This window comes from Danaus plexippus (genome assembly GCF_018135715.1).
Source record: "Danaus plexippus chromosome 22 unlocalized genomic scaffold, MEX_DaPlex mxdp_33, whole genome shotgun sequence".
Classification (NCBI taxonomy): Eukaryota; Metazoa; Arthropoda; class Insecta; order Lepidoptera; family Nymphalidae; genus Danaus; species Danaus plexippus.
Genome location: NW_026869856.1, coordinates 2,314,778 through 2,325,900, shown reverse-complemented (window position 1 = coordinate 2,325,900; position 11,123 = coordinate 2,314,778). Strand labels below are relative to the sequence as shown.

The window sequence follows — 11,123 nt, the reverse complement described above, 5'->3', positions numbered from 1 at the left end:
GATAGATTATCTTTTCTTAGATAACACTTTCCAAACAGAAACTCGGATTGCGAGAAATGAACATTATCCGTTATGTCACAGCAGGAATACGGTGCTTACAAATGCCTGTCCTGTTTTCTTTTGATCTCTTTTGAAATTATTGCTATACCAGAATACGAACACTTTTAATATATGAGGCACAAGAAAAAGATGTCAGTAAGGAAATAATATAAACCTTTTATGATACAGCAAAACTAATAACGCGTAACATCCCTTTTAAGATTAAAACTGTTATCTTTATTAAGACCTGGACTTATAATTAAAATAAAATTTAACTTTTAAAATACTACATAATTATTAGGAAGGATTTAAACAACTTTAAAAAACAACCTTCCTCTACTTACTAACTCTGTAATCCAAATGAAAGTAATGGTATTAATATTTTTGAAAATATGATGCCCCAAGACCTCGTGTCTGGGCATGACTTTTATGTAAGCGAGTCTTATGGATAGGGATGATTAATACAAATTTAAAATAATTATATTATAATTTATGACAGAATAAATTTTCATCTCATTACAAATAGAAAATATCTTTAAATATCAACGGTACTTTTACCTCTGTAATTGTTCTAAGATTTATAAACTAAATTTTTTTTCTAATAAAGGTGATTTCAAAAGATTACCCGTTTTAACATCTAAACTCGCTTATTTTTAGTCAAACGTACTGCAATATAGGAAAGTCGGTCAAGGTTAAAGATTTTGAAATAAAAAATAAGCCATACATGAGCACTGACCAAAGCAAAATTATGTCGTTGATGTTGTGGAAACAATGTAATATGAGGCAAAGCAGTAAATTACTAAGGTGACGCTATCAGCTATTTACAATCAGTCGCCATCATACCTGAAGAAATGGGAAACGCCTATTTTAATAATATTACAAACTCTGCACAGTAAAACTAAAAATAGAAGCAAATTTTTTATTTAATTTTAAAAATTTTATGATATTTTTACTTCTTAAAATATTATATATAAATAACTACTATTATAAATAAATTAGTTCTAGATAAAAAAAATATCTATATATATATAGATAATATTTATGTAATATATAGATTAGGAATTCATATTTACAATTAATTTTGAAAATAGGCTCTGTCATGTTATTTTTTTTCTTTTGTACAAATAGAGTATGTGACTAAGATATTTAATTCATTTCTTTTATTAAAGCTCTTTCAATACTTTTATACAAAAATATTATTACTTCTACTTTACTTTACAATATTCACTAATTTTATGCTAAAATTATTTTAAGTTAACCATACCATACAAGCTGTATATTTTATTTGTACCATTATAGAAACAGTTTGCTATTTATTTAGTAGTAAGACCCCGTTTACATAAAATTTAAAAAAAATATATTTTTATAATATTTAATGCAAATGCTGATAAAATAAATATTTGCCTTTCTTTTCATAACTTGTATACACTCGGCCTCAAAGATTGGTATTACATTTTATTTTAATGAAATGTCTGAAATCGCTTGGTATGCAAGATTTTTATCTAAATAGCTTGTGACATAAATTATCACACATTTACGGAATTATTTAATATGTATTTACTTACTTCATATCATTGTATTTTTGATCATGCAAAAGAAAATTGTTTATAAATAGTGACATGTTTAATTGTGCGAGTTAATGACATTGATAGTAATCACAAAATTACGTTTTAATAAGGAAAAAGATTATTTTGTCGGCAAAATATAATATGTTTATATATTCTTTTTGGTTATATAATACATATTTTTTTAAATTAAACGATAAAAGAAATGTTATGACACAATTTACGACAAACGAAACATACTAACAGAAATAAAAAGTATCAGCTTTACAGTACTGTTGTACTTCTTTTCAGTTCCAAAGCAATGTACTATTCGTTTTTCTAACACAAAGATTTTAAAACTCGTTGTAAAGCAAAATTACTCCACAAGATGAGTTGAAAGTGTTTTTGTTTGAAGTTATTGATATTGCAATAGTTTATACACTGTATTTTTACAACTTGGCGTATAAGATCATTTTTCTTTAAGATTATTTTATACAGACAATTATCACAAAGAAATTTGTGTGTCTAGTGTATGTATTTGTACTATTTTTTTGATAAAATTATTTACTTAAGAAACCTTCAAAGATTATACACGACACAATTCGTGCTTATAAAACTCACTTGTGAAGATTTGCTGTTTCGTCTTGACCTCTGGAGTGGACTTTGAAATCTAAAATTTAAGTCACATGGTCAAAAGTTCATCTGTATCTTTTCTTTGTGAATATGTTGTGTAATAATAATATAAATTTAATATTTTATTTTAAAAACTCCATCCAATTAAACCGCTAACCGAAACTGTATAAACAATTTAAAAATTAAAAATCCGGCTTAGTAATCAGAAATGAAAATATAAAAAGAATTTAAAAAGAGTAAGCAAGCAAAAAGTCCTTCGACAGCTTATTTAATTGTTTGCATTTTTTAGTTCTCTTAGTTTTTAATTTTTAAATTAATGTTTATTTAGGACTTTTCGCTTCCCTTCCGTTCAATATACATCAAAAATCTCTACGGGATTATTGTATTGTCAGCCTGACGGTTGCCCTTATCATCATTACTGTCGTTATTCGTACACGTTAGTGCATGCACACAAATAATGTGGAAAAAAAAAATACACATATTTATTTTTAAGACAAGATTTTATTCAAATATAATTTGATATTTAATTAAAGAACCAATCACTAAGACTAACATTAACTGGCTAACCTTAATATCAATACAATATTTAATCAATACAAACGCCACCCGGGAGGGTCTTCCTATTTTAACAACGCTTGATTGTCCTAATTTTCGAATCAGCGTTGTTCATGGATCATACCGTCAAAATGACCGATGTTTTTAACTTCATTCAATCCACATCGTAAAAAATATGCTTTTATTATAGTATAACATACATACTTAAATAACTTCAGTAACCATAAAAACTTACCTATTTTGGTTGAAATTTTGCAAAATCCTATAATATTTTGTAAACTATGATTAAAAATTTGGTTACTATATGTCATAACACATATTCTTCTTTGCTAAATGAACTAAGTATACACAAGCAAACAATTTAGTGGTATCTATTTAAATACGAACTCTTTTTCTACGCACTTTCCAAATCGATGGAACGTAGACGCGTATCTTCTTGTTAAAATTCCTTCGGTAAGTAATGCATGGTCCATATCGTCGCAGTGTTTTATTTAAACATAGTAATATGCACACATTGACATATGTAATATTATCTGTTGCACATGCTGGCCAATAAACTCTGGGGCATTCGCAAGTGTTCATTTGATCCAGGTCTTTTGGTCTCGTTTTATTTGGTATTATATAAGGTACCATTAATTGGTACATTTTAACTATATCGTAATTAGTGGTAGAAATATAAACAATTTCTGTAAATATAATTCATTTAATGTTAAAATTAATATTGACAAGGCTTGTATTGTACAAGATTTAAAATTAAACATGCCTAGTATACTTACGCATGGACATCATGAAAAGAAATGACCATTTAAGAGAGAATATTATAAAACAAAACATTTTTCCTGCCATAACAATCTTCGAGTTCATGATTGTGTTTTATGAAGAATCAAATAAATGTATATTTTATATAAATTGCAAAACCATTCCTTTTGTATTTTATGTTTTATTTTATACCATAGCATTAAAACTGGAAATTTGGAACAAATATATTTCTTTATATATTTTAAGAAAAACATCCAATATTAATACCTCTTTTAAACTTCTAATAAGTTAGGTGAATTAAAGATAAGACGAAATTTCGACAATTTCCTGATCTAGTCCATTAAAAATGCTTTTAATTACTTAAATTTCTACTACAGCATCTAAGATATTGTTTTTTTTCATCTTTTTCTCTTTTAAACCTTTAAAATTACTATTTTGTATAATCCTAGGCATACCACTTCAGACTCCAGTGGGCGTTTTTGTAAAGTGTCCATTTACACATATAATTTAATTTAATATTTTTTTAATTTTAAGTATTTTAAATTATTCGAATGTTATATATATTTCTATATTGTTATTCTAACATAGTGTCAAAATAAAAAAAAAATTAAAATAAGTAAGCTTTCGAGAACACGATAGGTGTTGGATAATCACAATTTTAAAACCTAATTCAAAGATTGCTTAAGTTGAACCATTGAGTTTACGGTATTCCAAAATCAACAATAGTATGTAGTTCTTGGCTAAATTCGAATACTGATTTTAGCTTTTCTATTATATACAGTTACTGTTAATATTTGATAATGACGTGGGAATTACTCAATGAACCTTATGGTTTTTAAAGTTGACTTTCGCTTCAATGAGGTTTAAGCCAGGTTAACGTTAGTTTAGTTGTAGGTTTAATATTGTGCTGAATATTTTTGACTCTGCAATGTATATTTTTTTATCACAAGTTATATGGTTAAAAATTCCCTCGTTAAACTTTCAGTTTGTGTCTGTTACTGGGCTTGATGAAGCCTAGAAATAGACACAAACGATACAGTCTACCTCTAACTGCAACAAGGTTGAATCGAATCCGCTTTCAGTCACCTTTTATTCTTCATAAAAACCTGAGGTCGTCCTTATTTCGGACACTTTATTATCTAAACTCAAAAATGCTATCAAATAGTATTGAATTTTCACGGGTTTCCGAAACACAAAACAATGAAATTACGCGATATATTTCAATATTGATTTTTTATTCATATGTTTGATATCTTCTCCTTCTGAACCGTGGTTTTGTTGAGACCTAATCACTTGTGCCTAGAGAAACCTCCTAATCGCTAGTGCCGTTTAAGTTCAAAAAAATTATTTAATAAATATTTAATGATTTCTTAAGAGTTTGTAACTGTAAAACAACTATTGCTGAACTATGTGGACCCTTTGAATGAAAATAACCAAGAAGTACCCGGATTACATCACCCCGGACTAGAACGTAAACTAGCAAAAACTACACCTTTTATCATTATCATCTTACGTACCGTACTTGTTAATTAACAGCTGTGTCACTGTACCACGTCCTACTACACGCTTTAAGTTATAACAAACTTCAGAAATTTTCATTAAATCTCGGTACCTGTTGTATATTACGCAAGTTCATAGAGATATTTATTTTTTATATTTAGAAGTAGGAGGAGACGAAAAATTACTAAGGTCATCATTTTTATTTATTTACTATTAATATTCATTACACCAAGTAATATTTTCCATCACCAATTTCACGCTTTCGACAATAAAAGCTCTAGTAACATTAATAAACAATCTAGTTTTGATTCTAAAAATTTTAATTACAAATTAATTTAAATTATATTATAGTGAAAGAAAGGGTTTTATCTCGAATAAGACGGTACATTAAGGAACATAAGATTTGCAAAATGAGGATAAACCAGTTTAATTTACCAGGTATCCCTTTTTTATATGACTTAAAATTTTTCAACAAAAACCAGAAACTTGTACTTCCTTGCTGATATTTGTGTAAAGGCAAACAAATACATTTTAAGTTTTTCTCCCAAAAAAGGTAGGTACAATCCACTGTTAAATTGCAGGTACGAAATTAAATATTTTTTCAACTCACATACTGCATAATATTTTGTAACCCAATGTTTAAATTTTAATACCTTATGTACTTAATTGCGCTAACTTGCCAGGTCTGAGGAAATTTCATAATACATGAAAATTTTTCATTATCAATTAAAAATTTTCCTACCATTCAAATAAATACACTCAAGTTATATTTGTTTTACTTATATCAAAATTTATAATTTAATCCATATACACACAATAGGCAATGGTAACATCTTACTTGAGGAACAGTTTTTAAAATATATTAAGGTAATACAATCTTCCAAATCACATTTAGTCCTTCTTTCAACTTCTTAAATTGCTTTTGAACTTATATAAATATATACATATATATAATTATATAAATATTTTTTATCTTAATCAGTAGATTAATATATAGTACATTAAGTTGTTTTTCAGAGGTAATAAAATTATACGCCGATAAAAAAACAAACAAAATAAGATTAATGAATTTAAATATTTATAACATTAAGTGTAATTTTGGAAATCTTACTGCATTATTATATATAATACATGATAACTTTCGCACCACATGACTTATTAAGTAATCGCTAAGAATTACTAATCTTTCTGATTAGGTACTTATTATACTCATCAACTTAGCACAACAAGAATGAAGTCGTTATTTACGTAAAGGCATCGATTAAACGTCATGTTTACAAACGTGGATTTGAGGAAGCAAATTGTTTACTGCAACTATGCGGGAACGAGATTTCACTCCGTCCTATTTATCGATCCCCTTTGAAGAGAATGATTGAAAAATTTATGCAAAGTTTGGATACCTTGCTGAATGCTCTTTTGCCATGAGGACTGTTGCGGTATTTGAGAATATACTATAGATAGTTTGCATTGCTAGAAACTAAATTAATGAAATTTTAATACAGTATATGTAGTTTTTAAACTGAAATATGGAGTGGGAAAGTTGGTTAATCTTATATATATTTCCATAAATAATCATTCAACAGTAATTAAACTAATATAACGTATGTAATTAAATAAGCGATATAGGTTAATTAATGTAGTCTTGAATTACACCCTTATTAAGGTTAATCAGACAAGAAGAGAAAGTTCATATTAAAATAGTGTTATCTAAAACTTAAGCATTTTACGACTTTCTTATTTAGGAAATCACAACTTCTGCAACAATATTCTTCAGATTCAGCTAGAGAAAAGTGAGATAGAAGGAAACAAATATAAATGAACAGAAATATGACGAATATTGAAAAACTCTGATTCACTGTGGACCCAATTATTGAAAATTCGGCCACATTCAGCGAGAGTCTATAGACATTGTTAACGTTGAGCTTCATATAAGTCAACAAGTGAAGAAGCGCCTTATTAATTATAACGGTCTATTATCAATGTCATGTTGATATTTAAAATAGAAGAAGGCTTCAAACGCAAAATTTTGAAAATTTATCCTTTTTGTGAGAATGCCGTTCATCTTATGATGCCAACATCTGACAACTTACTTTAGTTGAAAGATGATTTTGATAACTTATAAAAGTAACGAGATCTAAGACTTTCGCGAGTATTCATTTAAGTGAAACTATTATTTTACGCGTAGTTATCCGAAAAATATTAGTTTCACTTATAAAAGTAAGTTTCTTTCCCTTTCTAACAATTTTATGGATATCACCATTCAGAAAAGAAATTTGCACATCTTAGTTATCAGAATCTAGATCACATTCGGTGGCTCTCACATAGTTATTGTAAATTACAAAGGCATCTCTTTAATAAGTACTAAAGAAACATCCTATTTAGGGGATATTCTTTAGGCGACGCATGGAGCTTGAATTTACAAATAAATAATATGGTCGATCAAACAAGGTAGGTCAAACGAATCTTTATGTATCTTTGGTACTTACCAGATCCTGATACACTAGAGATAGCTTATCATAGTTTATCTTATACTAGTCTTTGACTATTTATATTACAACATGGCCCGCGAACATGTTTTAGCTGAGAAAGCAAACAGAGTGTTTCTAAATGTTATAACAAAAATATTGCGACGGCATAATACTAATATATATAGGTATAGTGTTATATTAGGTATGTTTAGGTGTATATATATACACTGAAGCTTACCCGGGAATAGTCTGTATTGACAGTAAGACAGTTGTTTATATTGCAAGTCGTAATCCAAAATCCTTTAGGTCTGCCTCTTCATAAAGACCTACTTTAACTTAAGAGAATGAAAGCCTACTTATAAATAATTGCAAAACTTTATTAGGAAATGTATGAAGATATGACAAAAAATGAAATGATGGCACTTTACTCTTGCATATACAGTAACAGAAAAACTTATAAGATATACAAAGAAACAAATACTTTTAATACTTTAAAAAAAAATTGTAACGATATTTACCTTACATTGTATTTAAGTATGCATAAAGTAAGACATCAGGGTTGCTTCGGATTAAGCGCGCTGACAGTTGACACACAGCCTATTTCAGTTTAGCTGTCAAAGCTATTCTTCTCCTGTTAACTACCTTAGTTAGGTGTAAAAAAAACAATATATAATATTAGTGTAAAATATTGTGATTCAAATATATTCTAATTGGGAAATCAATATATTTAAAAAAAGCTTCTTCGTGATATTCTAACATGTAAACATCCTTTTACAATGTTATAAATTTTCTGTTTAATTAACTGTCAGTTCCTCAAATTGACTGACATGAAAACAATATTGTGCTTTCAGATAAATTAATAGGAAATAAGCGCTCATGTTTATGCGCTTCAATATGAGTTTTAAATTAATTGGAATATCATAAACATGCTTGAGTACAGGTTACAAGTTTTCTCATAACACTAATACTTACTGTTTTCATATGAGATAACCTATTATAATGGCATAAAATTTTGCATGTACTTTTTTGTCTATTTACTTTAAATATGATAACCATAATATAACCGTAAAATATTCAATATTAAAACAACCAAAGAAAGAAAAAATAAAAAGATGATTTTATTTTAAAAAATGTCACGTCACGTTCTTGATTTTTGATTTATAATAAACTACATTGCAATGCAGACTTAAGTATTTTTTTAATATAGAATGTTTCATAATATAGGAATTCAGAAAACTAAGAACTAATTTACCTTATACATTTAAATGACATACTGAGATAACCATACACTGTATAGTGAGGTCTATTTTTTTTATATTAAAGAGACAAAAGGGCAAACGGCCTATCCGATGGGAAGTAGTTCCTGTTGTCCATGGTCATCTGAAATATAAAGTGAGAAAAAAACTCCATGTTGTGACGAACTTGTGCTTTGTAATGGATTTTCCAATAAGGGCGGGTAGATTTTGGCTTGATGACATTCGTCAAACCTTTTGTTTATTATTCAGTTAGTTATGCCAAATCACCATAGTAGGTTGGTTATACGATTGAACAGCGCTTACAAATGATAAAATTTTATAATCAAAATGAGTGTTTGTTAGTGCAAACGTTGCGTTCATCGCGTCCTTTTTACGGTAGACGTGGTGGTACTTCACAGTCCACTCTTCAACGTATGGTGGTCAAATTTGAAACGCCCGGTTCGGTTATCAATCTACCCACACTCAAGAAACACAAGATCAGCCGAAAACATCGCTGCGATCCGTCAAAGTGTACAGCATAACCCGAGACAGTACATTCCTCGACGTGCATAAAAACTCGGTCTCTCGCAAGCTTCGACTTAGTGAATTTTGCGGCGAGACTTAGGGTTATATCCGTATAAGATTCAGCAGACCCAAGCAGCAGACCCGTATGAGATCATAAGAGGAATGTCCTAGAATATTAGATTACTAGATCTATAGTAAATGGAACTTTTTAGTGGTACATGACCAACTTGTATCTTCTTGCGATTGAACTGAATCAGATTCAATTTACCCTATGCGAAGACCTGCTCCAGCTCCAGGGCCAGGTATAAACGAATTTCTAAAGTTTAACTGAGAAATAAAGTTTTTATAACTGGTTCTCCTTCTACTTGGTGGATTCGCTTAATAATGAGATCTAAGACTTTCGCGACTTTTGTTCATTTCGCTATACTTCGCTCAGTATATCCGAAATATATTAGTTTCATTTAAAAAAATTCGCTTAAAACTGGGTTTTTTAACCTAGACGTTCTGCCGTACATTGTTTAGAAAGCCTGTTCAAGTGCTTTATTAATTTCCCCTTCTAATATTCTCGACATATATTTCTGAGAGGTACCAGTGTTTACAAGTCCGCTATCTAATACCTCCTTTATGATTTTGAATAAAGGATCTGTCAGTCAGTATGATTGCAGAGTTAGTGATTTAGGTAACTAGAGATTACGACCAATGATCTGACTTAAAAGTGTACCCGCACAACGATTCTGGAGGATTCGGTGGGTAACTTACTCCACCAAAATTCTAAACTCTTTGCCTTCTTAGATATTTCCCTCATTTTCCACTTTAAAAGCAAAAACAATAGCAGTAAATCCTTCTATACAATCCTATTTTTTTCATAGCATGATGGGGGGAAGTCCGGTTGAATCACCAGTGATCAGAGGGTTCATAAAGAGAAGTTCTCACATAGGTGTCACATGGAGAACTGCTCTCATTTTTGGTTTGGCGTATCGGCATACCAATTTTATATTTTATCTCGTTTCAAAAACAAACTGAAAATTTTAGATGATCTACTGCTCGTAGGTGTTATTAAGTCTATGTACAACCAAATATCAGAAAATATCGTGCCAACCTCGTATTTCTAACTCCTGTAAAATTGAATAGTGTTCTGAGGAATTTTTAAAGATTATGCCAACGGCTATTTTCGACCAAGCGCCCTTCTCCATCGACAGAAACGAGTGCAGTACGGTTCCAGAAAATTTAATAATTAGGATTCTACCATCGTAAAATCTTAATAATCTAATTCAAACTTTCTAATTCTTACCAAAGATCGTTGATGTTCACAGTTACCACAGAGTAAGTATCGATTTCAATTTTTATATTAATTTTTTTATAAAAACATAATAAGTACACTTTATATAAATAACGATGGGCATGGATAAACCTTCAACTAGAAAATTTAGTTTATAAAGGCAAAGTTGGAGAGGAAATTGTCCATCCTATGGGACTGCTAATTTAATTTGATGACTCCAGAAGTGTCAAAACTTTGACTACTTAAACAAACTTGCAAATGGTTTCTTAGTTTGCAAATGAACTCAACGAGGATGTAATAGTGCTATATTTTTCTTATTTACTATTTATTATAATAATATTTGATGATTAATTAATGAATAAAATTGGGAAATTAGTATTTTCTCTTCTTTTTCCGTTTATGTTATTTTACCTTTTTTATATGTTACTTATATTTAAAAATCAATATAAATGTTACTAAAAACAATTTCTTTGATTATTGTACTAACATAATGAGAAGCATATATAGATATATATTCAAGTGAACGTGCAAGTGTACTTTAAAATTATTATATGTATCGGTTGACTAATAGATGTTAATACAATAT

At 29.0% G+C, this 11,123-nt stretch overlaps 1 long non-coding RNA gene across 1 annotated transcript; it reads right to left on the bottom strand.

Moving 5' to 3' along the window:
- Nucleotides 1–2,697: 2,697 nt before the first annotated feature.
- LOC116773596 (uncharacterized) lies at nucleotides 2,698–3,715 on the bottom strand. The gene is made up of 2 exons (XR_004353713.2): nucleotides 3,548–3,715; nucleotides 2,698–3,457 (listed from the first exon to the last, which is right to left on the bottom strand). It is a non-coding gene; the product is annotated as an uncharacterized LOC116773596 (long non-coding RNA).
- Between the last annotated feature and the right edge of the window lie 7,408 nt (nucleotides 3,716–11,123).